Source organism: Pristiophorus japonicus, chromosome 6 (genome assembly GCF_044704955.1).
Source record: "Pristiophorus japonicus isolate sPriJap1 chromosome 6, sPriJap1.hap1, whole genome shotgun sequence".
In the NCBI taxonomy this organism is placed as follows: Eukaryota; Metazoa; Chordata; class Chondrichthyes; family Pristiophoridae; genus Pristiophorus; species Pristiophorus japonicus.
Window position 1 is genome coordinate 144,754,284 of NC_091982.1, and position 26,160 is coordinate 144,780,443.

General features: G+C 45.5%; 1 protein-coding gene across 3 annotated transcripts in view; it reads left to right on the forward strand.

Moving 5' to 3' along the window:
- The window catches only part of LOC139265811 (AMMECR1-like protein), a 137,271-nt gene that overhangs the window by 7,028 nt on the left and 104,083 nt on the right, over positions 1 to 26,160 (forward strand). For all 3 annotated transcript variants that reach the window (XM_070883262.1, XM_070883260.1, XM_070883261.1), the window contains one exon: positions 1,667 to 1,791. The gene's annotated coding sequence lies outside the window, so the exon portion shown is untranslated. The remainder of the gene's footprint in view (positions 1 to 1,666; positions 1,792 to 26,160) is intronic.

Consider the following 26,160-nt stretch of genomic DNA (forward strand, 5'->3'; position numbering starts at 1 on the left):
AAATACTTTGCAAATGCAGTGACTGCTATTTAGCCAAACATGACGTGGAGAAAAAAAAAAGACTTGCATTTATATTGCACCTTTCACGACATCTCAAAGTGCTTTACAGCCAATGAAATACTTTTTGAAGTGTAGTCACTATTGTAATGTTAAAATTCATATTTTGATAGCGCCTTCCAGTAACCCTATGAAAAACCCTGCCTTTGCATGGTCACGTTGATCTGTGGGGTGATCTGATCAAGGTATTTAAAATGGTAAAAAGATTTGTTAGGGTAGATAGGGAGAAGCCATTTCCTCTGGTGGGGGAGTCAAGAACAAGGGAGCATAATCTTAAAATTAGAGCAAGGCCGTTCAGGAGGGAAATCGGGAACTACTTTTTCCCCATATGGTATTCTGGAATTCTGTCCTCCAAAAAGCTCTGCATGCTAGGGGTCAATTGTTTTTTGTTAGGTAATGGTATCATGGGGTATGGTGCAACGGTGGGTAAATGGAACTGGGGTGCAGATCAGCCATGATCCCGTTGAATGGTGGAGCAGAATCGAGGGGCTGAATGGCCTCCTCCTGTTCCTAACACTTACCAATAATTGTAGTGCTCCTGTGATGACATCAACTGACATTTTGTAACTTATTACAGATTGGTGATGGAACCTGGGATCCTGCTGCTCTGTATGGGTTAGGTTAACACTGAGTCGTGCCTTTGTTGCACTGCTGATGGGAAGTTGCCCAGCACAATCTTGCCAGCTTTGTGTTTTCCTGCCAGTTGCCCAGTGTTGTTGCCGCTGCATGCTGTTGGTCTCTTACACGGTCTCGTCTGCTCTTGATGGTCCTTTTGCATCCTGCACGTTCCCGTCACCTATCAGTCTCTCTACCGCCTCAGCCTCCCTGTGAGTTCACATTCGTCTCCACATAGTCCCATCATTGTTCTTGGTTACCTCAGTCTCCCAGCTGTCCTAAGAATGCAGTGTTATGTAGCAATCTAGCTGGAGGCAGCAGACATGGATACTGTTTGGAAGTCTATGCAGATGGCATCCATAGTTACTGCAACAGTAAGGATAAATGCTTAGAGTGTGCTTCACAGACAGATTTAATTGAACTTTGGATTCAGAGATAAAATCTGTTTTGAAATTAATTCTGTGAGCGTCTTGAGGATGAAGGGCTGTACATTTTGTACTTCTGCGATAATAATTGGTGATCTGTCCAGGAGATGTAGATCTTTCTGACAGGATATTACAACCTACTCCAGCCTATCATTGTTACTATTTAGAGTATTGGCACAGTAATACACTATTGGAACCTCTCTCTGAAGCCGGTTTGCTTTCATGTTGTGAACCAACTCCTCCCAGTAGTTTACCCCAGTTTTACAAACGTTTTACACAGCTCAAATTGTGCTCTTCAGACACAGTTTAGAAGGACAAAGGTTATAAACCAACTGTACTGCTGGGTGCTTTTCCATAGTTTGTGCAGACAGAGAATCAAATTTTCACACACCCACTATTTTGCCTTAGAGATCCGAGCGGTAACACTTAAAATCTGCTGGATTGTTAGCAGCAGTTCGGAGCAGATCTGGTAGATGTTATACTGTGATTTAACACTGGAACTGTTTCTGAAGCAGTGTGTGTGGCTCTGTTGTTTGATTACAGCTTCTCTTTCTGTCCCTGTCTTTCAGGCTTCACAAGTTGGGAAAGTTTAATCCTAGCCAGGAATGGAAGTGGAGCTGACTGAATTCTCCCTGGAATTTCAATAACCCAATCAACTCTCTGTAAATTATTTGGTTCCAAACTTCCAGAGCAGGTACACATCAGTAATACAGAGGTGGCTGCATGTGTATCGAGTGCTGCGTGGTTTAGTGTAGTTATTTATAACTTTTTAATGTTTTTTCCTCTCATTTATCGTCCTCCCCCCTCCCCCTCGGTACCTTGCCCAACTGACCATTGTGTTCATTTGAATCCTGCCAGTCAGTGGCGGAAGGTCATTTGACCATTCAGAAAATTAGCATCGGGCCTTATCCTGTCCTCAACTGACCTTGTTGCACATACAGTTTCTAGCATGAGTTGCTGGCTTGTGATCAGATGGATTCCTGCCCGTTTTCCCCTCCCCTCCAAGCTCGGGGACAATACGGCCAATTGTAGCACTCCTGTTGTTGTTTACTCAGCACTGGGGGTTGAACCTGTGTCCTTCTGTATTGTTTAGTAGCATGCAGGTCAGTGGATTTACCCTGATCCATGAGCTCTGATTTATAACTTAAATGTAACTATAGCTTATAACAGTTATAAACACCATTGTACTGGAAACTTCCCCTCAACAGAAATTCCCCTTTCATCAATGCTTCGAAAGGGCAAAAGGTGTGAACTGCTCGAAATCTCCATGTTAGTAGTGCTGTTTTTTGGTTGACACATTAAATTTAGGCCCCGTGTGGCAGTTTAGTTGGACACTATTTGAGGAGTGTGGAGTTTTCCCAGAGTCTTGAACAGCATTCCTCCCTCATCCAGCACCAAAAAACAGACTAACTAGTCATTCATCTCATTTCCTGTTTCTGGGATTATTCTGTGCTTAAATTGGCTGCTGTGTTTTCCTATGAAACAGTAATTGTTACGCATGAATAAAGAGTCTGACTGGATACTGTGAGCTCAAAGTAAAGTGTGACCGTAGTCTTTTATTGCAGGTCTCCAGAGTGCCTCTCAAGCCTGTGAGGCCTCCTTAAGTACCTGTGCTCCCAAGGGATTGTGGGATCCCTTGGGACTCCAGGGGATGAGCCCTCTGATGGCTATACAGGTTTACATATATAACAACACTCCCTGCCCCCCCCCCCAACCCCCAAAGTCAACAGTGTAACTATTAACAAGGTGAGTCGATCTGGGGCCTTTCTTTCCCTGGTTGATCGTCCCGGTGCAAATGCTGGTTTTGGTGAATCATTTGTTGGGCCCTCGCTGGGCTGTTGTGCAGCTGGCCTTGCTGGGCTGCCTGGTGTGGTGAAACTGCTGGGCAGCTGCGGGTGATGGGTTCTGCTTCGTGGCCAACCGCAGTGTCGGTTGCCACTGGTGTGTATGTTGGGGGGGTCAAAGAAGGTATGGTCTAATGTGGGTTGCTCAGGATAGTCCGTGAATCTGAGTTTGATTTGATCCAAGTGTTTCCGGTGAATGAGTCCATTTGAAAGTTTGACCCGAAATACTCTGCTCCCCTCTTTGGCCAAAATAGTGCTGGGAAGCCACTTGGGACCTTGTCCATAATTTAACACAAATACAGGATCATTGATTTCAATTTTGCTTGACACATTTGCGCTATCATGATATGTACTTTGTTGAAGCCGCCTGCTCTCTACCCGTTCATGTAGATCAGGGTGAACTAACGAGAGCCTTGTCTTAAGTGCTCTTTTCATGAATAGTTCAGCAGGTGGAATCCCAGTGAGTGAGTGGGGTCTCGTGTGGTAGCTAAGCAGGACTCGGGATAGGTGAGTCTGCAGTGAGCCTTCAGTTGCCCCCTTAAAGCCCTGTTTGATAGTTTGCACTGCTCTCTCTGCCTGACCATTGGATGCCGGTTTGAACGGGGCAGATGTAACATGTTTGATCCCATTACGGGTCATGAACTCTTTGAACTTGGCACTGGTGAAACATGGCCCGTTGTCGCTCACAAGGACATCAGGCAGTCCGTGCGTGGCAAACATAGCCCGCAGGCTTTCTGTGGTGGCAGCGGACGTGCTTGCCGACATTATCTCTCATTCAATCCATTTGGAGTACGCATCTACAACCACAAGGAACATTTTACCCAAAAGCAGGCCTGCATAGTCGACATGGACCCTTGACCATGGTTTGGAGGGCCAAGGCCATAAACTTAGTGGCGCTTCCCTGGGTGCATTGCTTAACTGCGAGCATGTGTTAAATTTGTGCATATAGGACTCTTAAGTCCACATCGATACCGGGTCACCACACATAGGATCTGGCTTATTGCTTTCATCATTACAATGCCTGGGTGAGTACTGTGAAGGTCACTGATGAAAGTGTCCCTGGCTGCCTTGGGGACCACTACCCGATTACCCCACAGAAGGCAGTCTAGCTGTATAGACATTTCATCTTTACGCCGCTAGTACGGCTTTATCTCTTCCTGCATTTCCACTGGGACACTGGACCAGCTCCCGTGAAGCACACAATTTTTTTACTAGGGACAGTAAGGGGTCCTGGCTCGTCCAGGTTCTAATCTGTCGGGCGGTAACAGGTGATTGCTCACTCTCGAATGCTTCCATAACCATGACTAAATCTGCGGGCTGTGCCATTTCGACCCCTGTGGTTGGCAATGACAGCCTACTGAGAGCATCGGCACAGTTTTCTGTGCCTGGCATGTGGTGGATGGCATAGTTTATGCGGACAACGTAAGCGCCCATCTCTGGATGCGGGCCGATGCATTTGTATTTGTCCCCTTACTTTCGGAAAAAAGGGACATCAGTGGCTTATGGCCAGTTTCCAATTCAAATTTGAGCCCAAACAGATATTGATGCATTTTCTTTACCCCATAAACACAGGCTAACGCTTCTTTTTCAGTCATGCTGTAGGCTCTCTCAGCCTTTGATAGACTTCTGGATGCATAAGCAACCGGTTGCAATTTCCCAGATTCATTGGCTTGTTGCAATACACACCCGATGCCGTATGACAGCACATCACATGCTAGTACCAATCGCTTACATGGATCATACAACACAAGCAATTTGTTTGAGCATAACAATTTTCGAGCTTTTACAAAGACATTTTCTTGGCTTTTGCCCCATACCCATTCGTCTCCTTTACGCAGTAAGGCGTGCAGTGGTTCTAACAGTGTGCTGAGACCCAGTAAGAAGTTACATAGAAACGTAGAAACATAGAAAATAGGTGCAGGTGTAGGCCATTCGGCCCTTCGAGCCTGCACCACCATTCAATAAGATCATGGCTGATCATTCCCTCAGTACCCCTTTCCTGCTTTCTCTCCATACCCCTTGATCCCCTTAGCCGTAAGGGCCATATCGAACTCCCTCTTGAATATATCCAATGAACTGGCATCAACAACTCTCTGCGGCAGGGAATTCCACAGGTTAACAACTCTGAGTAAAGAAGTTTCTCCTCATCTCAGTCCTAAATGGCTTACCCCTTATCCTAAGACTGTGTCCCCCTGGTTCTGGACTTCCCCAACATCGGGAACATTCTTCCCGCATCTAACTTGTCCAGTCCCATCAGAATCTTATATGTTCCTATGAGATCCCCTCTCATCCTTCTAGACTATGTAAAGGCCCAGTCGATCCAGTCTCTCCTCCTATGTCAGTCCAGCCATCTCGGGAATCAGTCTGGTGAACCTTCGCTGCACTCCCTCAATAGCAAAAACGTCCTTCCTCAGATTAGGAGACCAAAACTGAACACACTATTCCAGGTGAGGCCGCAGCAAGGCCCTGTACAACTGCAGTAAGACCTCCCTGCTGCTATACTCAAATCCTCTAGCTATGAAGGCCAACGTACCATTTGCCTTCTTCACCACCTGCTGTACCTATATGCCAACTTTCAATGACTGATGAACCATGACACCCAGGCCTCGTCGCACCTCCCCTTTTCCTGCGTGTGGACGAGCACCAGCTATCCTGAGGGAAACTTCGGAGGGAACCAGCTACTAGATGGTTCGATTAGTCTTTCGCCCCTATACCCAGGTCGGATGACCGATTTGCAAGACTTACAGCAAGAGAAAACTTGCTAACCTCACATTTATCCACATTATACTGCATCTGTCATGCATTTGCCCACTCACCTAACCTGTCCAAGTCATCCTGCAGCCTCTTAGCGTCCCCTTCACAGCTCACACCGCCACAAAGTTTAGTGTCATCTGCAAACTTGGAGATATTACACTCAATTCCTTCATCTAAATCATTAATGTATATTGTAAAGAGCTGGGGTCCCAGCACTGAGCCCTGCGGCACTTCACTAGTCACTGTCTGCCATTCTGAAAAGGACCAGTTACCAAAGTAGTTCAAGAGTCGAAGAAATGACCGCAGCTCCGTCACGTTCTGTGGCCTCGGTGCGTTCTCGATTGCCTTCGTCTTCGAATCGGTGGGCCTGATGTCGTCCGCCGCGATTCTTCCTCCCAGGAACTCCACTTCAGGCGCCAGGAAAATGCACTTCGAGCATTTTAACCTGAGCCCCATGCGGTTGAGTCGACTAAGAACCTCCTCCAGCTTCTGCCGGTGCTCGACTGTGTCCCGACCTGTAACTAAGATGTCGTCCTGGAAGAGCACCGTGTGCGGGACCGACTTCAGTAAGCTTTCCATGTTTCTCTGGAATATTGCCGCGGCTGATCGAATCCCAAACGGGCATCTGTTGTAAATGAAGAGACCTTTGTGCGTGTTGATGCAGGTGAGGCCCTTCGATGATTCTTCCAGCTCTTGTGTCATGTAGGCCGAGGTCAAGTCCAGTTTCGTGAACGTCTTTCTTCCCGCCAGTGTTGCAAAAAGGTAGTGGGTATTGATCCTGCAGGGAGAAACGATTGATAGTTACTTTGTAATCACCACAGATTCTGACGGTGCTGTCTCCCTTGAGGACTGGAACAATCGGACTGGCCCACTCGTTGAATTCGATCGGCGAAATGATGCCCTCACCCTGCAGCCGGTCCAGCTGGATCTCTACCCTTTCTCTCATCGTGTACGGTACTGCTCTTGCCTTGTGATGGATGGGTCACGCCCCTGGAATTAGATGGATTTGCACTTTTGCTCGGAACTTCCCGATGCCTGGTTCGAACAGCGAAGGGAACTTGTTTAAGACCTGGGCACACGAAGTGTCGTCAGCGGACGAGAGCACACGGATGTCGTCCCAGTCCCGGCGTATCTTTCCCAGTCAGCTCCTGCCGAGCAGCGTGGGATTATCGCCCAGTACCACTCCATCGTAGGAGACCTTTACAGTAGCACTGCCGATTACGGGAATCAGTTCCTTTGTGTAAGTTCTCAGTTTCATGCGAATGGGAGTCAAGACGGGCCTTGAAGCCTTGCTGCACCACAATTTATCAAAAGTCTTTTGCTCATAATGGACTGGCTCGCACCCGTGTCCAGCTCCATTGACACACTGGGAGTCCATTTAATTCAACCTTCAGCATTATCGGGGGACACTTTGTGATAAATGTGAGAACCCCATATACCTCTGCCTCCTCGGTCTGAGGCTCTGGTTCGTCGTGATCCACTGTGGATCTGTCCTCCTCTGCAACATGGTGGTTTGTAGGATTAACGGGGTTTGCAGCTCGCCTGCACATACATTGGAGGTGTCCCATTGTTCCACAGCCCTTGCTAACGTGCCCTTTGAAGCGGCATGAATGGAAACGATGATCACCCCCACAGCGCCAACAAGGTGTTAATGGCTTTGCATTCATCACCCTTGATGGTGGACTCTCAGATATCTGCGGACGTGCAGCTGCAGGCATGTGGGGCCTGCCCTGTACATTTCAATTTGAAAACACCATCACTTTGTTCACAGTACTTGTAGCAGCACTCGTGTGCTGAGAGATTTGCTTAGTATTGTCACTGGTGGCAATGAACTCCTGGGCTATTGCTGTGGCTTTACTCAAGGTTCGGGTCTCTACAGTCAAAAGTTTGCGAAGTATCACTTCGTGGCCAATGCCAAGTACGAAGAAGTCTCTGAGCATGTGCTCCAAATGTCCTTCAAATTCGCAATGTCCTGCTCGGCGACCTAACTCGCCACTTCCTAGCCTTCAGACCTTTAGGTGTAGAACCGGTACCTCGCCATCAGAACGCTTTCCTTCGGGTTCAGAGGCTCCTGGACCAGTGTGCACAAATCAATGTACGATTTCTCTGTGGGTTTCGCTGGAGCAAGCAGATTTTTCATGAAGCCATACGTTGGTGCCCCGCAGACAGTGAGGAGAATCGCCCTTCGTTTGGCAGTGTTTGCTTCTCCTTCCAGCTCGTTGGCCATGAAGTATTGGTCGAGTCGCTCCACAAAGGTTTCCCAATCATCTCTCTCCGAGAATTTCTCCAGGATGCCCATTGTTGGGTTCGTCATCTGTATCTCATCGCCAGTTGTTATGTATGAATAAAGAGTCTGACTGGATACTGTGAGCTCAAAGTAAAGTGTGACCATAATCTTTTATTGCAGGTCTCCAGAGTACCTCTCCAGCCTATGAGGCCTCCTTAAGTATCTGTGCTCCAGGGGATGAGCCCTCTGGTGGCTATACATGTTATATACAGGTTTACATATATAACAGTAATCATAGAAATTTACAGCACGGAAGAAAGCCATTTTGGCCCATCGTTCGCACCGGCCGACGAAGAGCTATCCAGCCCAATCCCACTTTCCAGCTCTTGGTCCATAGCCCTTTAGGTTATGGCACTTCAGGTGCACATCCAGGTAATTTTTAAATGGTGGTGGTGAGGGTTTCTGCCTCTACCACCTTTCAGGCAGTGAATTCCAGACCCCCACCACCCTCTGGGTGAAGAAATTTCTCCTTATATTTTCTCTAAACTTCTTACCAATTACTTTAAATCTATGCCCCCTGGTTGTTGATCCCTCTGCCAAGGGGAAACGTGTCCTTCCTAACCACTCTATCTAGGCCCCTCATAATTTTATATGCCTCAATAAGGTCTCCTCTCCGCCTCCTCTGTTCCAAAGAAAACAACCCCAACCTATCCAGTCTTTCCTCATAGCTAAAATTATACAGTCCAGACATCCTCGTTACAACCCTCTTTTTCCGGTACTATGGTGACCAGAACTACACACAGTACTCCACCTGTGGCCTAACTAGTGTTTTATACAATTCAAGCATAAACCCCCTGCTCTTGTATTGCCAGCACTTGAAAAGTAAGTCAGTGGCTGTTAAATGCTTGTGCGATGCAAATCAATCTTTTATGTTAACAAGTATCCAAGAAAACATTGGAATAGAAACACTTTAGAACTGGATTGGACTTTGCTCCTCAATAACTTAGTGGGTGAAGGCATTCCTGGCACCTCAAAGGTTCCAGATTTGATTTTGCAATCTATGCTGAATTAGCTCAGCTCAGCCAGGGGAGTGGTGGGGGGACATACAATGTAGAGGAGACATCACTATGGGATCCATCTTCATAGCCAGCCGCCCTTGCTGGAAAATGCATGTTTGAATGTTGGGTACGAACAAGATTGGGCTCCGCTGTGATGCTCTCCTTGGTTGAGTAGCCAGCTGGCATTCAAAGTCTAGATGCACACCTGAAGCGTAGCCACTTGGGTGATGTCATCATCATAGGCAGTTCCTTGAATCGAGGATGACTTGCTTCCACACCAAAAAGGGATGAGTTCACAGGGGTTTCATTGAAGGACCTAATATTCTCGGTCCCGAACTACATCTTGAAGGGTGGACGATGCCTGTGTGGATTTTTTTAATGTGTGGTGGCCGTTGCACACCAGCCTTGGGTGATGTGCCGGAGGGCTGTCTGTACACAAAGAGTTGCCAGCCTGGAATGGAAGATTGATCAATCTCCCGAGGACTGCTACCTGGGGCAAGCATTGGGCGCTTTGCTCCTTTATGCCTGTAGATGTCTTGCGCAAGAGCTGCTGGCGCAAAAACTCAACCATCCTGGTTCCCGTTTCCACCCCCCCCGCCATCATATGTAGCCCTGGCTCCACATGTCTGTCCTAGGCTCCCAGCCATTTCCTGCCAGCCATTCCAAAAGACAGCCTGGAATTTCCCGCTAGCTGGTCCCACCGCCGTAACATTGCCGGAAGTGTAGTCCAACTGGCATCTCCAACAAGAGAATCTAACCACTGACAGCTTGACCATCGCCGAATCCCCACCATCAGCATCCTTGGGGGGGGGGGGGGGGGGGGGTGGAGGCACAAGTCAGGAATGTGATGGAATACTCTCCATTTGTCTGGATGAGTCATCATCATCATAGGCAGCCCCTCGAAATTGAGGAAGACTTGCTTCCACTTCAAAAGTGAGTCCTCAGGTGACAGAACAGTCCAATATGGGAATTACAGTCTCTGTCACAGGTGGATGGGACTGGTTTGTCGCACGCTCCTTCCGCTGCCTGCGCTTGGTTTCTGCATACTCTCGGCGACGAGACTCAAGGTGCTCAGTGCCCTCCTGGATGCCCTTCCTCCACTTAGGGCGGTCTTTGGCCAGGGACTCCCAGGTGTCGGTAGGGATGTTGCACTTTATCAGGGAGGCTTTGAGGGTGTCCTTGAAACGTTTCCTCTGCCCACCTGGGGCTCGCTTACCGTGTAGGAGTTCCAAGTAGAGCGCTTGCTTTGGGAGTCTTGTGTCATGCATGCAAACAATGTGGCCCGCCCAACGGAGCTGGTCGAGTGTGGTCAGTGCTTCGATGCTGGGGATGTTGGCCTGATTGAGAATGCTAACGTTGGTGCGTCTGTCCTCCCAGGGGATTTGCAGAATCTTGCGGAGACATTGTTGGTGGTATTTCTCCAGCGATTTGAGGTGTCTACTGTATATGGTCCACATCTCTGAGCCATACAGGAGGGCGGGTATCACTACAGCCCTGTAGACCATAAGTTTGGTGCCAGATTTGAGGGCCCGATCGTCGAACACTCTCTTCCTCAGGCGGCCGAAGGCTGCGCTGGCGCACTGGAGGCGGTGTTGAACCTCGTCGTCGATGTCTGCCCTTGCTGATAATAGGCTCCCGAGGTATGGAAAGTGATCCACGTTGTCCAGGGCCGCGCCATGGATCTTGATGACTGGGGGCAGTGTGTGTGGCGGGGTCAGGTTGGTGGAGGACCTTTGTCTTATGGATGTTTAGCGTAAGGCCCATGCTTTCGTACGTCTCGGTGAAAATGTTGACGATGACTTGGAGTTCAGCCTCTGAATGTGCGCGGACGTAAGCATCGTCTGCGTTCTGTAGCTCGGCGATAGAGGATAGGATGGTCTTGGATCTGGCCTGGAAGTGACAATTGAACAGGTTCTCACTGGTTCTATAGTTTAGTTCCATTCTAGCGGGGAGCTTGTTGAATGTGAGGTGGAGCATTGCATTGAGGAAGATTGAGAAGAGGGTTGGCGTGATGACGCAGCCCTGCTTGACCCTGGTCCAGATGTGGATTGGGTCTATGGTGGATCCGTTGGTCAGGATCACAGTCTACATGTCATCGTAGAGCAGGCGGAGGATGGCGACAAATTTTTGGGGCAGCCGAAACGGAGGAGGATGCTCCATAGTCCTTCGCAGTTAACAGTGTCAAAGGCCTTTGTAAGGTCAAAGAAGGCCATGTACAAGGGTCGGTGCTGTTCCCTGCATTTCTCTTGCAGTTGTCGTACTGTAAAGATCATGTCCGTTGTACCCCGTAGTGGACGGAATCCGCACTGTGGCTCCGGGAGGAGCTCCTCAGCCACAAGGAGAAGACGGTCAAAGAGGATTCTAACGATGACTTTCCCAGTGGCTGATAACAGGGAGATGCCTTTGTAGTTGCCGCAGTCGGACTTGTCCCCTTTTTTAAAGATGGTCACGATTACTGCATCTCTGAAATCTTCCGGCATGCTCTCCTCCTTCCAGATGAGAGAAATGAGGTCATGCATTCGTGCCAACAGTGCTTCTCCACCGTATTTTAGTGTCTTAGCAGGGATTCCATCCGCTCCTGATGACTTGTTCTTGAGCTGACGGCCTTTTCTACCTCGTGCAGGATAGTGGCGGGTAGCATGCTGTGGGATGGAGTCGAGAGCACTCGTATCAAAGGCAGAGTCTCGATTGAGGAGATCTTCAAAGTGCTCCTTCCAGCGGGTCCTGACTGCCTCGGTGTCCTTGATGAGTGTCTCCCCGTTCTTGGCCAGCAGTGAAGGTGGGGCCTTGGGTGCTTGGGCTATAGATGGACTTGGCTGCGGTGAAGAATCCTCGTACATCATGGCTGTTGGCCAGTTGCTGAATCTCCTGTGCTTTCTCCACCCACCATCTATTCTTTAAGTCGCGTTTTTTTTTTGCTGGACCTCGGCATCTGTAGAGCTGCTTTGCTGCTCCAGAGTTCGGTTGTTTCAGGTTCAGAAATGACCTGCTTGCTACTTATTAGCTGTTGGATCTCCTGGTTATTCTCATCAAATCAGTCCAACTAGTGCAGCTCCAACAACACAAGAAGTTCGACGCCATCCACGATACAAGAGCGTGCTTGATTGGCACCCCATCCATTATCTTAAACACCATCCCAACTTGGAAATATATTGTTGTTCCTTCATTGTGGCTGGGTCAAAATCCTGGAACTCCCTCCCTAGCAGCACTGTGGGAGTACCTTCACCACACGGACTGCAGCGATTCAAGAAGGTGGCTCACCTCCACCTTCACAAGGGCAGTTAGGGATGGCAATAAATGCCGGCCTTGCCAGTGACGCCCACATCCCATGATCGAATTAAAAAAAGGTCAGCTAGCCATGAGCAAATTTCTGTTCGCTGTTCGAAAGTGCAGCCTGTAAGTTCTGCAACTGATAAGCGAAATTACTAAGAAAAATATGTCCACTACATATGTAAGGTCTGCCATTCGTGGATTGTGACCTGCTCATCTTTCTAAATGAATAATCTAGAGTACCATGCCAATTTTTTTTGTTACGCTGTTGCCGCCGCCTTCACCTCCTCGCTGCCCCCACCCCCAAAATTTGAAAAATGATCAAATTTGATTTACACAACATATTAACACAACATACTTGCATTTGGCAACAGCTTTAGAAAAGTTGAGTGTGTGTCAAGTTAATTGAGTTACAGGTCTCTGGATATAGAGTTTCCAACCCTTCTGAATTGTATGGGAGTCTCCCAGATTGTTTCCTGGGCACCGGTGCTATCAACATGGATAAAAGTAGAGCTTCGCACCAGTTACTTCCTTCCCCACTACGCCGGCCCATGCTTGACTACGAATCGGGGGAAATATGAACCCAAACCTGGATTAATCCACTCCAGATAGTGGAGATGTGAACCCAAACCTGGCTTGACCCACTCCAGATTGGGGGAGATGCAAACCCAAACCTGGATTGACCCACTCTGGATCGGGGAGATATGAACCGAAACCTTGTATTGACCCACTCCAGATCGGGGAGATATGAACCCAAACCTGGATTCACCCACTCCAGATCGGGGAGATGTGAACCCAAACCTGGGTTGACCCACTCCGAATCGGGGGAGATGCAAAACCAAACCTAGATTGACTCACTGCAGATCAGGAGGAGCGCAGTTGTGTGACTGACTGTTAAACACTGACTCGTTCCCTGAGAACAGTATGAAAGTTCCTTATTGGAATCCTGTGTAACAAACCAAAAACTGCTCTTCCTGTACTTTTTTTCTTGTGTTTTGTATGCTTAAGCTGTGGAACATGGTACTTCTAGGGACCTTTCCTCACCTCCTGTCAGATAATGCAGGAAAAAGTTGCCGCCCTCAAAGGTCAGCTACATCGAGTTACAGCACAGAATCCGTCCATTTGGCCCAACATGTCTATGCTGGTATTTATGCTCCATACAAGCCTCCTTCCACCCTTCTTCATCTAACCCCAACACCAGATCATTCTCCCTCGTGCTTATCTAGCTTCTAGCTTCTAGCTTCCCCTTAAATGCATCTATGCTATTTGCCACAGCTACTCCTTGTGACAGCGAGTTCCACGTTCTCACCACTCTTTGGGTAAAGAAGTTTCTCCTGAATTCTCTATTGAATTTATTAGTGACTGCCTTATATTTATGGTCCCTAATTTTGGAGTCCCCACAAGTGGAAACGTCTTCTCTACGTCTACCCTATCAGGACACCCTCAGCGTTCTATTTTCTAAAGAAAAGAGCCCCAGCCTGTTTGATCTTACCTGATACTTATAACCCCTCAGTTCTGGTATTATCCTTGTGAATCTTTTTTGCTCCTTCTCCAGTGCCTCTATATCTCTTTTGTATTATGGAGATCAGCACTGTGCACAGTACTCCCAAGTGTGGTCTAACCAAGCTTCTACAAAAGATTAACATAACTTCACTGCTTTTCAATTCTATCCCTCTGGAAATGAACCCCAGTGCTTGGTTTATTTTTTTAATCGTTTTATTAACCTGTGTCGCTCCTTTTAGTGATGTGTATCGGTACCCCAAGATCCATTTGCTCCTGTACCCCACTTAAGACTCTTAGTTCTACGGTTTTCTTTAAATGAGACCACCTATTAGCAAGGGAGCAGCAGTTTTTGTAGAATAAATGTCTGCAAGAGTAGCGATTGGTCCTGACTAAAATGTAGACAATGTTTGTTTTAAACTGCGTGTTTGCAGCTCCCGCACAGCCGGTTCACCGGCTTTTAAATAGGAAGAGCTGCGCATGCCCCTTAAAGGAGCCGCAACACCCTGAAAAAATGAATGGTAACATTGGTCAGCACCCTTGGAGAGGTAATGTTTTCGACCTGGCTGGCTTGAAATGCAGCTGGCAGGGGTGTAAATGTGGTTCTGACCTACTGTGCCAGCCTGTCACAGCTGTGACTTGTCTGTAAGAAATCTCTGTGCCGTTGATGGCTTTGCTCTGCTTTTGGGAAGTGGGGGAGGTGGAAAAGATGTAGAGAGTGATTTTTAGCTATAGAAAAAGAATGTTGAACAGATCCTATTGATGAAGGAGTGCTGCAGTTTGGTGAAGTGTGTAACTAAAAACTCTGCCAAGTTTGTAAGTTGTAAATAGGAAGGCAGAGTAACATGATTAATAATATGCTACAATGGCCTTGTGACTGATCTGCGATGAATTTTAATTTAATTCACAACAGCATAAAATTCACCTAGTGCTCCTGCTGCAGTAGATACAGCTTTTGAAGCAAGAACATACTTTGGCCAACAGTCAGCTCTAGGCAGAGTATGCAAAGCAGGCTGTTTTCAGCCCAGAGGCCTGAAGGGAGCTGTATTGAAGCCTGCAGGTGATACCAAAATAGAGTTATAGTTAATTCCGTAAGACCAAAGGGATATGGTAAGTTGGGGTAATGGGCTTAAAACTGGCAGGTGGAATTCAGTGTCAGTGTGAGGTGATGCATTTTGATTAAAAAAAAGAGCAGTAATTATATGGTGAATGGAAGTAGGCTTGGTGCTGTGGAGGAGCCGAGGGATTTGGGGGAACAGGCTCACAGGACATAAAAGCAGCACCTCAGGTTGATAAGGCTGTTTTTTTAAAAAAAAAAGCAAATGTAATTCTAGGCTTTATCTTGAGCTATAGAATATAAAAGCCAAGAGGTAATGATGTACCTTTATCAATCTTAAGACCTCAGTTAGAGTAGTTTATGCAGTTTTGGGTTCCACACTATGTGAAGGATATTCAGGGTTTAGAAAGGGTGCAATTAGGGTTGCCATATCCCCTCTCCCTGCCTCCGAATTCTCTGGAGTCTCCAGGAGTGGAAGATTAATCTTTCAGGCACTGCTGCCAGAAATCTGGGAGAAAACTTGAATTTGCAGTCTGAACATGTGCTTTGCGCCAGTTTGCTTTCTTAGCGTGCCTCCTGGTCCTTCATAAGAACATAAGGAGCAGGAGCAGGAGTAAACCACCTGGCCCCTCGAGCCTTCTCCACCATTCAATAAGATCATGGCTGATCTGATCTTGGCCTCAACTCCACTTCCCCGCCTGCTCCCCATAACCCTTGACTCCCTTATCGTTCAAAAATCTGTTTCTTTCTACCTTAAGTACATTCAATGACCCAGCCTCCACAGCACTCTGGGGTAGAGAATTCCAAAGATACACGACCCTCTGGGAGAAGAAATTCCTCCTCATTTCAGTTTTAAATGGCGACCCCTTGTATAGGAAATGCTGAGCAAAGGTACTCAATGACAGGGGACCCAACCTTCAAAGGTAAATGCAATAACATTTGAAAACTGTGGGCAAGCCTTATGTGATTGCATGCCAGGGTTTAAACAGGTGAAAGGTAGAGGGTGCAGTATTCTTAAAATGCATTTAGGATAACTTTTTTAGCCAGTATGTAGCAAGCTCAACAGGGGTGTGGGGGGGAGTCACGGCGGTGGTTCTGGAATTAGTTTTAGGGAATGAAGCTGGGCAGGTGGAAGGGGTATCAGTGGGGGAGCATTTTGGTGGTAGTGATCATAATTCAGTTAGATTTTGGTAGTTATGGAAAAGGATAAGGATAGACCAGGAATAAAAGTTGTCAATTGGGGAAAAGCTAATTTTACTAAGCTGAGATGTGATTTAGCCAAAGTGAACTGGAAACAGCTACTTCAAGGCAAATCAGCGTCAGAGCAATGAGAGGCATTCAAGGAGGAGAAAGTGTGGGCTCAGAGCAAGTATAGTGTGGGACTGACAAATCTAGAACCCCCTGGATGTCAAGAGGCATACAGGGTAGGATAAAGAAAAAAAGGGAAGCTTATGACAGATTAGGGCTCAATACTGCAAACGCCCTAAAGGTATATAGAAAATGCAGAGGTGAAATTAAAAAGGAAATTAGGAAAGCAAAGAGAGGGCATGAAAAAATATTGGCAAGTAAAATCAAGGAAAACCCAAAGATTTTATAAATACATAAAGAGCAAGAGGATAACAAAAGAAAGAGTAGGGCCTATTAGAGACCATAAGGGTAACCTGTGTGTGGAGGCGGAAGATGTGGGTAAGGTTCTTAATGAATACTTTGCGTCTGTTTTCACAAAAAAGAGGGATGATGTAGACATTACAGTCAGGGAGTAGAAGTGTGAAATATTAGATGAAGTAAACATAATGAGAGAGGTCGCAGTAAGAGGTTTAGCATTTCCGCAGGCCCAAATGAAATGTATTCTAGGCTGTTAATAGAAACAAGAGAAGAAATAGCAGAGGCTCTGACCATTATTTTCCAATGCTCTCTGGCGACAGGTGCGGGACTGGAGGACTGCTAACGTTGTACCGTTGTTGAAAAAGGGAGAAAGGGATAGACTGAGTAATTACAGGCAGCCTAACCTCGGTGGTGGGAAAATGATTGGAAAAATTGAGAGACAAGATAAATCTTCATTTAGAAAGACACGGATTAATCAAGGAAAATCAGCATGGATTTGTTAAGGGAAGGTCATGTCTGACTAACTTGATTGAATGTTTTGAGGAGGTAACAAGGAGGGTCGATGAGGGTAGTGCGTTTGATGTAATCTATATGGATTTTAGCAAGGCTTTTGATGAGGTCCCACATGGCAGACAGGTCATGGGAAGTCCATGACCTGTAAAAGCCCATGGGATCCAAGGCAAAGTGGCAAGTTGGATCCAAAATTGTCTGAGGCAGGAAGCAAAGCGTAATGGTCGATGGGTGTTTTTGTGACTGAAAGGATGTTTCCAGAGGGGTTCCTCGGGTCAGTACTCGGTTCCTTGCTTTTTGTGGTATATTTCAATGATTTAGACCTGAATGTAGGGGGTATGATGATGAAATTTGCAGGAAGATATCAATGGACTGGTCAGGTGGGCAGAAAATGGAATTCAATCCATAAAATTATGAAGGGCCTGGATAGAGTGGAGAAGTTCGAGGTAATATATTTGGGGAGGACTAACAAGGCAAAGGAATACACAATAAATGGTAGGACACTGAGAAGTGTAGAGGAACAGAGGGACCTTGGAGTGCAGGTCCACAGATCCCTGAAGGTAACAGGCCAGGTAGATAAGGTGGTTAAAAAGGCATACAGGATACTTGCCTTTATTAGCCAAGGCATAGAATATAAGAGCAGGTAGATTATGCTTGAATTGTATAAAACACTAGTTAGGCCACAGCTAGAGTACTGCGTGCAGTTCTGGTCACCACATTATAGGAAAGATGTGATATCACTGGAGAGGGTACAGTGGAGATTTATGAAGATGTTGCCTGGACTAGAGAATTTTAGCTATGAGGAAAGATTGGATAGGCTGGGGTTGTTTTCTTTGGAACAGGGGAGACTGAGGGGAAACCTAATTGAGGTGTATAAAATTATGAAGGGCCTGGATAGAGTGGATAGGAAGGACCTATTTCCTTTAGCGGGGTCAACAACCAGGACGCATAGATTTAAAGTAATTAGTAGGAGGTTTTGCGGGGAACTCACTGCCTGAAAGGATGGTAGAGACAGAAACCCTCATAGTATTTAAGAAGTATTTGGATATTCAGCATTTTCAGTGCTGTAACCTACAAGGTTACGGACCAAGGGATGGAAAGTGGGATGAGGTTGGATAGCTCTTTGTCAGCCGGCACGGATGAGCCGAATGGCTTCCTTCTGTGATGTAAATTTCTATGATTCTATGATGTCTCCAACAACAAAATTATTCAATTGGAGACGCACGTCATTGGGATGCCCTTGGTGTATTGTAGCTTTTGTGAACATTAGATGCTATTAAAATTCAGTCTGCTGTTAAAATGATCGTTGAAGAATTGTACAAATCTCACCATGCCAGTTTGAGAATTTGAATTCAAATTAAAACATTTGGGAATAAAAAGCTGGTATCTGTAAAAGCTGTCAGATTGTTGTAAAATTCTAACTGGTTCACTAATGTCCTTTAGGGAAGGAAACCCGATGTCCTTATCCGAACTAGCCTATATGTGACTCCAGTCCCATACCAACATGGTTGATTCTTAACTGCCCTCTGAAACGGCCTAGCAAGCCGTTACATTGTACAGAACTCCTTTATCCAGAACCACCCCTCGTCCAGAACAATCCTTGGCCACCGCGTGGCGCATGCGCAGAACTCCGACATGAACAAATTGAAGTCCTCATTGCTGACTCCCACAATCGCTGGACTGACCCTGCGATCCACCGCCTTCTTTGCCCCCCCCCCCCGCCATCCCATGATCTCTCTGCGGCACTCCCAGCCCCAAGCCAGCCAGCTCTGATATCCCCTTGCTCGCCATCCAATTTAACGTGACCACCCCTCGTCTGGGAAAAATCCCTTATCCAGAACAGGCCAGGTCCCGAGGGTTCTGGATAAGGGATGTTCAACCTGTATCAAACCACTAGAAAGACTGCAGTGGTTAAGAAGGGGGCCCGCCACCATCTTCTCAGGGCAGTTGGGGATGGCCAATAAATGCCAGCAATGCCCACAACCCAAAAAGGAATGAAAAAGAATCCTGCTCACCGTACTGAGAATCACCATCTGTGCTCCCAATGTGTTAGCCCTGGGGACTACAGTGCATGGCAATAGACTGCACCCTAAGAAACCTCCTCATTGGGGAACTCGCCATTGCATTTCATGCTGATAGGCTACAAATTGGGACACCCAAGCACTGCTGAGACATCACCTGAGGAAACTACACACTCTGCCTACGCTGAAAAATTGCAAACTGTGGAAAGCATCATGCGTCTCAGACTGTATTGAAAGATCTTTCATCGGCAAGCTCTGCAGTCACCGACTGTGCTTCCAATTTAAGACGTTTCCTGAGCACGACAGTATGTGATAAATGGCTGTTCATTGCGATATCACAAGGAGCACAGTGAAATGTGACTACTCATTCGAACAATTCTAGACAACTTTATTGAGTTTGCCAACCTCTCACTGGAAGTCCGATATATAAGCAAGTGTTGACAGACATCTGCTTTCGAAAACTGAAAAGGTATTAACAAAAAAAAAAAGACTTGCCTTTACATAGCACATTGCAGTTCTTCCAAACATCTCAGAGTGCTTCACTTACAATGAATTCTATTGCAGTGCAGTGACTGTTAGGCAAATGCAGCAACCATTGTGCCCACAACAAGATGATGGGGTTGGTTGGTGCATGATGCTGGTTGAGAGAGCAATGAGGTGCAACTGAGCACATTAATCCAGTACAAACCTTGTAATTACCGCAATATAAATGAAGTACAAAGTCTGTAATTACCCCATTATAATCCAGTACAGTCTGCAATGAACCCATTATATTCCAGTGCAGTCTGTAATTACCCCCATTATAATCCAGTGCAGTCTGTAATTACCCCATTATAATCCAGTACCGTCTGTGATTACCCCCATTATAATCCAGTGCAGTTTTTTTTAACCCCCATTATAATCGAGTACAGTCTGTATTTATCCCCATTATAATCCAGTAGAGCTTGTAATTACCCCTATTATAATCCAGTACATCTGTAATTACCCCCATTATAATCCAGTACACTCTGTAATTACCCTCATAATCCAGTAGTCTTTTTTTACCCCCATTATATTCCAGTACAGCCTGTAATTACCTCCATTTTTATCCAGTACAGCCTGTAATTATTCCCATTATGAACCAGTACAGTCTGTAATTACCCCATTATAATGCAGTAAAGTCTGTAATTACTCCCATTATAATCCTGTACCATCTGTAATTAACCCATTATATTCCAGTGCAGTCTGCAATTACCCCCATTATAATCCAGTGCAGTCTGTAATTACCTCATTATAATCCAGTACCGTCTGTAATTACCCCATTATTATCCAGTAAAATCTGTAATTACCCCCATTATAATCCAGCACAGCTTGTAATTACCCCATTATAATACAGTACAGTCTGTAATTACCCCATCATAATCCAATACAGTCTGTGATTACCCCCATTATAATCCAGTACAGTTTTTTTTAACCCCCATTATAATCCAGTACAGTCTGTAATTACCTCCATTTTTATCCAGTACAGCCTGTAATTATTCCCATTATGAACCAGTACAGTCTGTAATTACCCCCATTATAATGCAGTACAGTCTGTAATTACCCCATTATAATCCAGTACAGCCTGTAATTACCTGCATTATAATCCAGTACGGTCTGTAATTACCCCCATTATAATCCAGCAGTCTGTAATTACCCCCAATATAATCCAGTACAGTCTGTAATTATACCCATTATAGAAACATAGAAACATAGAAAATAGGTGCAGGAATTGGCCATTCGGCCCTTCGAGCCTGCACCGCCATTCAATGAGTTCATGGCTGAACATGCAACTTCAGTACCCCATTCCTGCTTTCTCGCCATACCCATTGCTCCCCTAGTAGTAAGGACTACATCTAACTCCTTTTTGAATATATTTAGTGAATTGGCCTCAACAACTTTCTGTGGTCGAGAATTCCACAGGTTCACCACTCTCTGGGTGAAGAAGTTTCTCCTCATCTCGGTCCTAAATGGCTTACCCCTTATTCTGAGACTGTGACCCCTGGTTCTGGACTTCCCCAACATTGGGAACATTCTTCCTGCATCTAACCTGTCTAAACCCGTCAGAATTTTAAACGTTTCTATGAGATCCCCTCTCATTCTTCTGAACTCCAGTGAATACAAGCCCAGTTGATCCAGTCTTTCTTGATATGTCAGTCCCGCCATCCCGGGAATCAGTCTGGTGAACCTTCGCTGCACTCCCTCAATAGCAAGAATGTCCTTCCTCAAGTTAGGAGACCAAAACTGTACACAATACTCCAGGTGTGGCCTCACCAAGGCCCTGTACAACTGTAGCAACACCTCCCTGCCCCTGTACTCAAATCCCCTCGCGATGAAGGCCAACGTGCCATTTGCTTTCTTAGCCGCGTGCTGTACCTGCATGCCCACCTTCAATGACTGATGTACCATGACACCCAGGTCTTGTTGCACCTCCCCTTTTCCTAATCTGTCACCATTCAGATAATAGTCTGTCTCTGTTTTTATCACCAAAGTAGATAACCTCTCATTTATCCACATTATACTTCATCTGCCATGCATTTGCCTACTCACCTAACCTATCGAAGTCACTCTGTAGCCTCATTGCATCCTCCTCGCAGCTCACACTGCCACCCAACTTAGTGTCATCCGCAAATTAGGAGATACTACATTTAATCCCCTCGTCTAAATCATTAATGTACAGTGTAAACAGCTGGGGCCCCAGCACAAAACCTTGCGGTACCCCACTAATCACTGCCTGCCATTCTGAAAAGTACCCATTTACTCCTACTCTTTGCTTTCTGTCTGACAACCAGTTCTCAATCCATGTCAGCACACTACCCCCAATCCCATGTGCTTTAACTTTGCACATTAATCTCTTGTGTGGGACCTTGTCGAAAGCCTTCTGAAAGTCCAAATATACCACATCAACTGGTTCTCCCTTGTCCACTCTACTGGAAGCATCCTCAAAAAATTCCAGAAGATTTGTCGAGCATGATTTCCCTTACACAAATCCACGCTGACTTGGACCTATTATGTCATCTCTTTCCAAATGCGCTGCTATGACATCCTTAATAATTGATTCCGTCATTTTACCTGATGTCAGGCTGACCGGTCTATAATTCTCTGTTTTCTCTCTCCCTCCTTTTTTAAAAAGTGGGGTTACATTGGCTACCCTCCACTCGATAGGAACTGATCCAGAATCTATGGAATGTTGGAAAATGACTGTCAGTGCATCCGCTATTTCCAAGGCCACCTCCTTAAGTACTCTGGGATGCAGTCCATCAGGCCCTGGGGATTTATTGGCCTTCAATCCCATCAATTTCCCCAACAGAATTTCCCGACTAATAAGGATTTCCCTCAGTTCCTCCTTCTTACTAGACCCTCTGACCCTTTTATATCCGGAAGGTTGTTTGTGTCCTCCTTAATGAATACCGAACCAAAGTACTTGTTCAATTGGTCTGCCATTTCTTTGTTCCCCGTTATGACTTCCCCTGATTTTGACTGCAGGGGATCTACGTTTGTCTTTACTAACCTTTTTCTCTACATATCTAGAGAAACTTTTGCAGTCCGTCTAAATGTTCTCTGCAAGCTTCCTCTCGTACTGTATTTTCCCTGCCCGAACCAAACTCTTTGTCCTCCTCTGCTGAGTTCTAAATTTCTCCCAGTCCCCAGGTTCACTGTTATTTCTGGCCAATTTGTATGCCACTTCCTTGGCTTTAATACTATCCCTGATTTCCCTTGATCGCCACAGTTGAGCCACCTTCCCCTTTTTATTTTTACGCCAGACAGGGATGTACAATTGTTGTAGTTCATCCATGCGGTCATCCATGTAGTTCATCCATGTCTGCCATTGCCCATCCACAGTCAACCCCTTAAGTATCATTCGCCAATCTATCCTAGCCAATTCACGCCTCATACCTTCAAAGTTACCCTTCTTTAAGTTCTGTACCATGGTGTCTGAATTAACTGTTTTATTCTCCATCCTAATGCAGAATTCAACCATATTATGGTCAATCTTCCCCAAGGGGCCTCGCACAACGAGATTGCTAATTAATCCTCTCTCATTACAAACACCCAGTCTAAGATGGCCTCCCCCCTAGTTGGTTCCTCGACATATTGGTCTAGAAAACCATCCCTTTTGCACTCCAGGAAATCCTCCTCCACCGCATTGCTTCCAGTTTGTTTAGCCCAATCTATATGCCTATTAAAGTCACGCATGATAACTGCTGCACATTTATTGCATGCACCCCTAATTTCCTGTTTGATGCCCTCCCCAACATCACTACTACTGTTTGGAGGTCTGTACACAACTCCCACTAATGTTTTTTGCCCTTTGGTGTTCTGCAGCTCTACCCATATAGATTCCACATCATCCAAGCTAATGTCCTTCCTAACTATTGCATTAATCTCCTCTTTAATCAGCAATGTTACCCCACCTCCTTTTCCTTTTATTCTATCCTTCCTGAATGTTGAATACCCATGGATGTTGAGTTCCCAGCCCTGATCATCCTGGAGCCACGTCTCTGTAATCCCAATCACATCATATCCGTTAACATCTATTTGCACAGTTAATTCATCCACCTTACTACGGATACTCCTTGCATTAAGACACAAAGCCTTCAAGCTTGTTTTTTTAACACCCTTTGTCCTTTTAGAATTATGATGTAGCGTGGCCCTTTTTGTTTCTTGCCTTTGTTTTCTCGGCCTTCCACTATTGCTTTTTACCTTTCTACCATCTGTTTCTGACTCCATATTACTTTGCCCGATCTCGCTGCATAGGTTCCCATCCCCTTGCCATATTAGTTTAAACACTCCCGAACTGCAATTATAATCCAGTACAGCCTGTAATTAACCAATTATAATCGAATATAGTTTGTAATTGCCCCATTATAATCCAGTACAGTCTGTAATTACCCCCATTACAATCCAGTGCAGTCTGTAATTACCCCCATGATAATCCAGTACAGCCTGTAATTACCCCCATGATAATCCAGTACAGTCTAATTACGCCCATTATAATCCAGTACAGTTTGTAATTACCCCATTATAATCCAGTACATCCTGTAATTAACCCATTATAATCGAATATAGTTTGTAATTACCCCATTACCCTGGAGTATTGTGTACAGTTTTGGTCTCCTAACCTGAGGAAGGACATTCTTGCTATTGCGGGAGTGCAGCGAAGGTTCACCAGACTGATTCCCGGGATGGCGGGACTGACCTATCAAGAAAGACTGGATCAACTGGGCTTGTATTCACTGGAGTTCAGAAGAATGAGAGGGGACCTCATAGAAACATTTAAAATTCTGACGGGGTTAGACAGGTTAGATGCAGGAAGAATGTTCCCAATGTTGGGGAAGTCCAGAACCAGAGGTCACAGTCTAAGGATAAGGGGTAAGCCATTTAGGACCGAGATGCGGAGGAACTTCTTCACCCAGAGAGTGGTGAACCTGTGGAATTCTCTACCACAGAAAGTTGTTGAGGCCAATTCACTAAATATATTCAAAAAGGAGTTAGATGAGGTCCTTACTACTAGGGGGATCAAGGGGTATGGCAAGAAAGCAGGAATGGGGTACTGAAGTTGAATGTTCAGCCATGAACTCATTGAATGGCGGTGCAGGCTAGAAGGGCCGAATGGCCTACTCCTGCACCTATTTTCTATGTTTCTATGTTTCTATAATCCAGTACAGTCTGTAATTACCCCATTATAATCAATTACTGCCTGTAATTACTCCCATAATAATCCAGTACAGTCTGTAATTACCCCCCATTATAATCCGGTGCAGACTGTAATTACCCCCATAATAATCCAGTACAGTCTATAATTACCCCCATTATAATCCAGTACAGTCTGTAATTACCCCCATGATAATCTAGTACAGTCTGTAATTACCCTCATGATAATCCACGACAGCCTGTAATTACCCCCATTACAATCCAGTGCAGTCTGTAATTACCCCCATTATAATCCAGTACACTCTGTAATTACCCCCATTATAATCCAGTACGGTCTGTAATTACCCCATGATAATCCAGTACAGTCTGTAATTACCCCATTATAATCCAGTACAGTCTGTAATTACCCCATTATAATCCAGTAGAGTTTGTAATTACCACATTACAATCCAGTAGTCTGTAATTACCCCATTATAATCCAGCAGTCTGTAATTACCCCCATTATAATCCAGTACAGTCTGTAATTACACCCATTAAATCCAGTACAGTCTGTAATTAGCCCCATTAAATCCAGTACAGTCTGTAATTACCCCCATTTTAATCCAGTACAGTCTAATTACCCCATTATAATCGAATACATTCTGTAATTACCCCCATGATAATCCACTGCAGTCTGTAACTACACCCATTATAATCCAGTACAGCCTGTAATTACCCCATTATAATCCAGTCGAGTCTGTAATTACCCCCATTATAATCCAGTAGAGTCTGTAATTACCCCATTATAATCCATTACAGCCTGTAATTCCTCCCATTATAATCCATTACAGTCTGTAATTACCCCATTATAATCCAGTACAGTCTGTAATTACCCCCCATTATAATCCGGTGCAGACTGTAATTACCCCCATTGTAATCCAGTACAGTCTGTAATTACGCCATTATAATCCAGCACAGTCTGTAATTACCCCCATTACAATCCAGTACAACCTGTGATTACCTGCATTGTAATCCAGTACAGTCTGTAACTACCCCCATTATAATCCAGTACAGCCTGTAATTTCCCACATTATAATGCGGTACAATCTGTAATTACCCCATGATAATCCAGTACAGTCTGTAATCACCCCCATTATAATCCAGTACAGTCTGCAATTACCCCCATTATAATCCACCACAGTATGTAATTACCCCATTATAATCCATTACAGCCTGTAATTACCCCATTATAATCCAGTACAGTCTGTAATTACCCCCATTATAATCCAGTACAGTCTGTAATTACCCCCATTATAATTCATTACAGCCTGTAATTACCCCATTATAATCCTGTACAATCCGTAATTACCACCTTTATAATCCATTACAGCCTGTAATTACCCGCATTATAATCCAGTACAGTCTGCAATTACCACCATTATAATCCACCACAGTATGTAATTACCCCATTATAATCCATTACAGCCTGTAATTACCCCATTATAATCCAGTACAGTCTGTAATTACCGCATTATAATCCAGTACAGTCTGTAATTACCCCCATT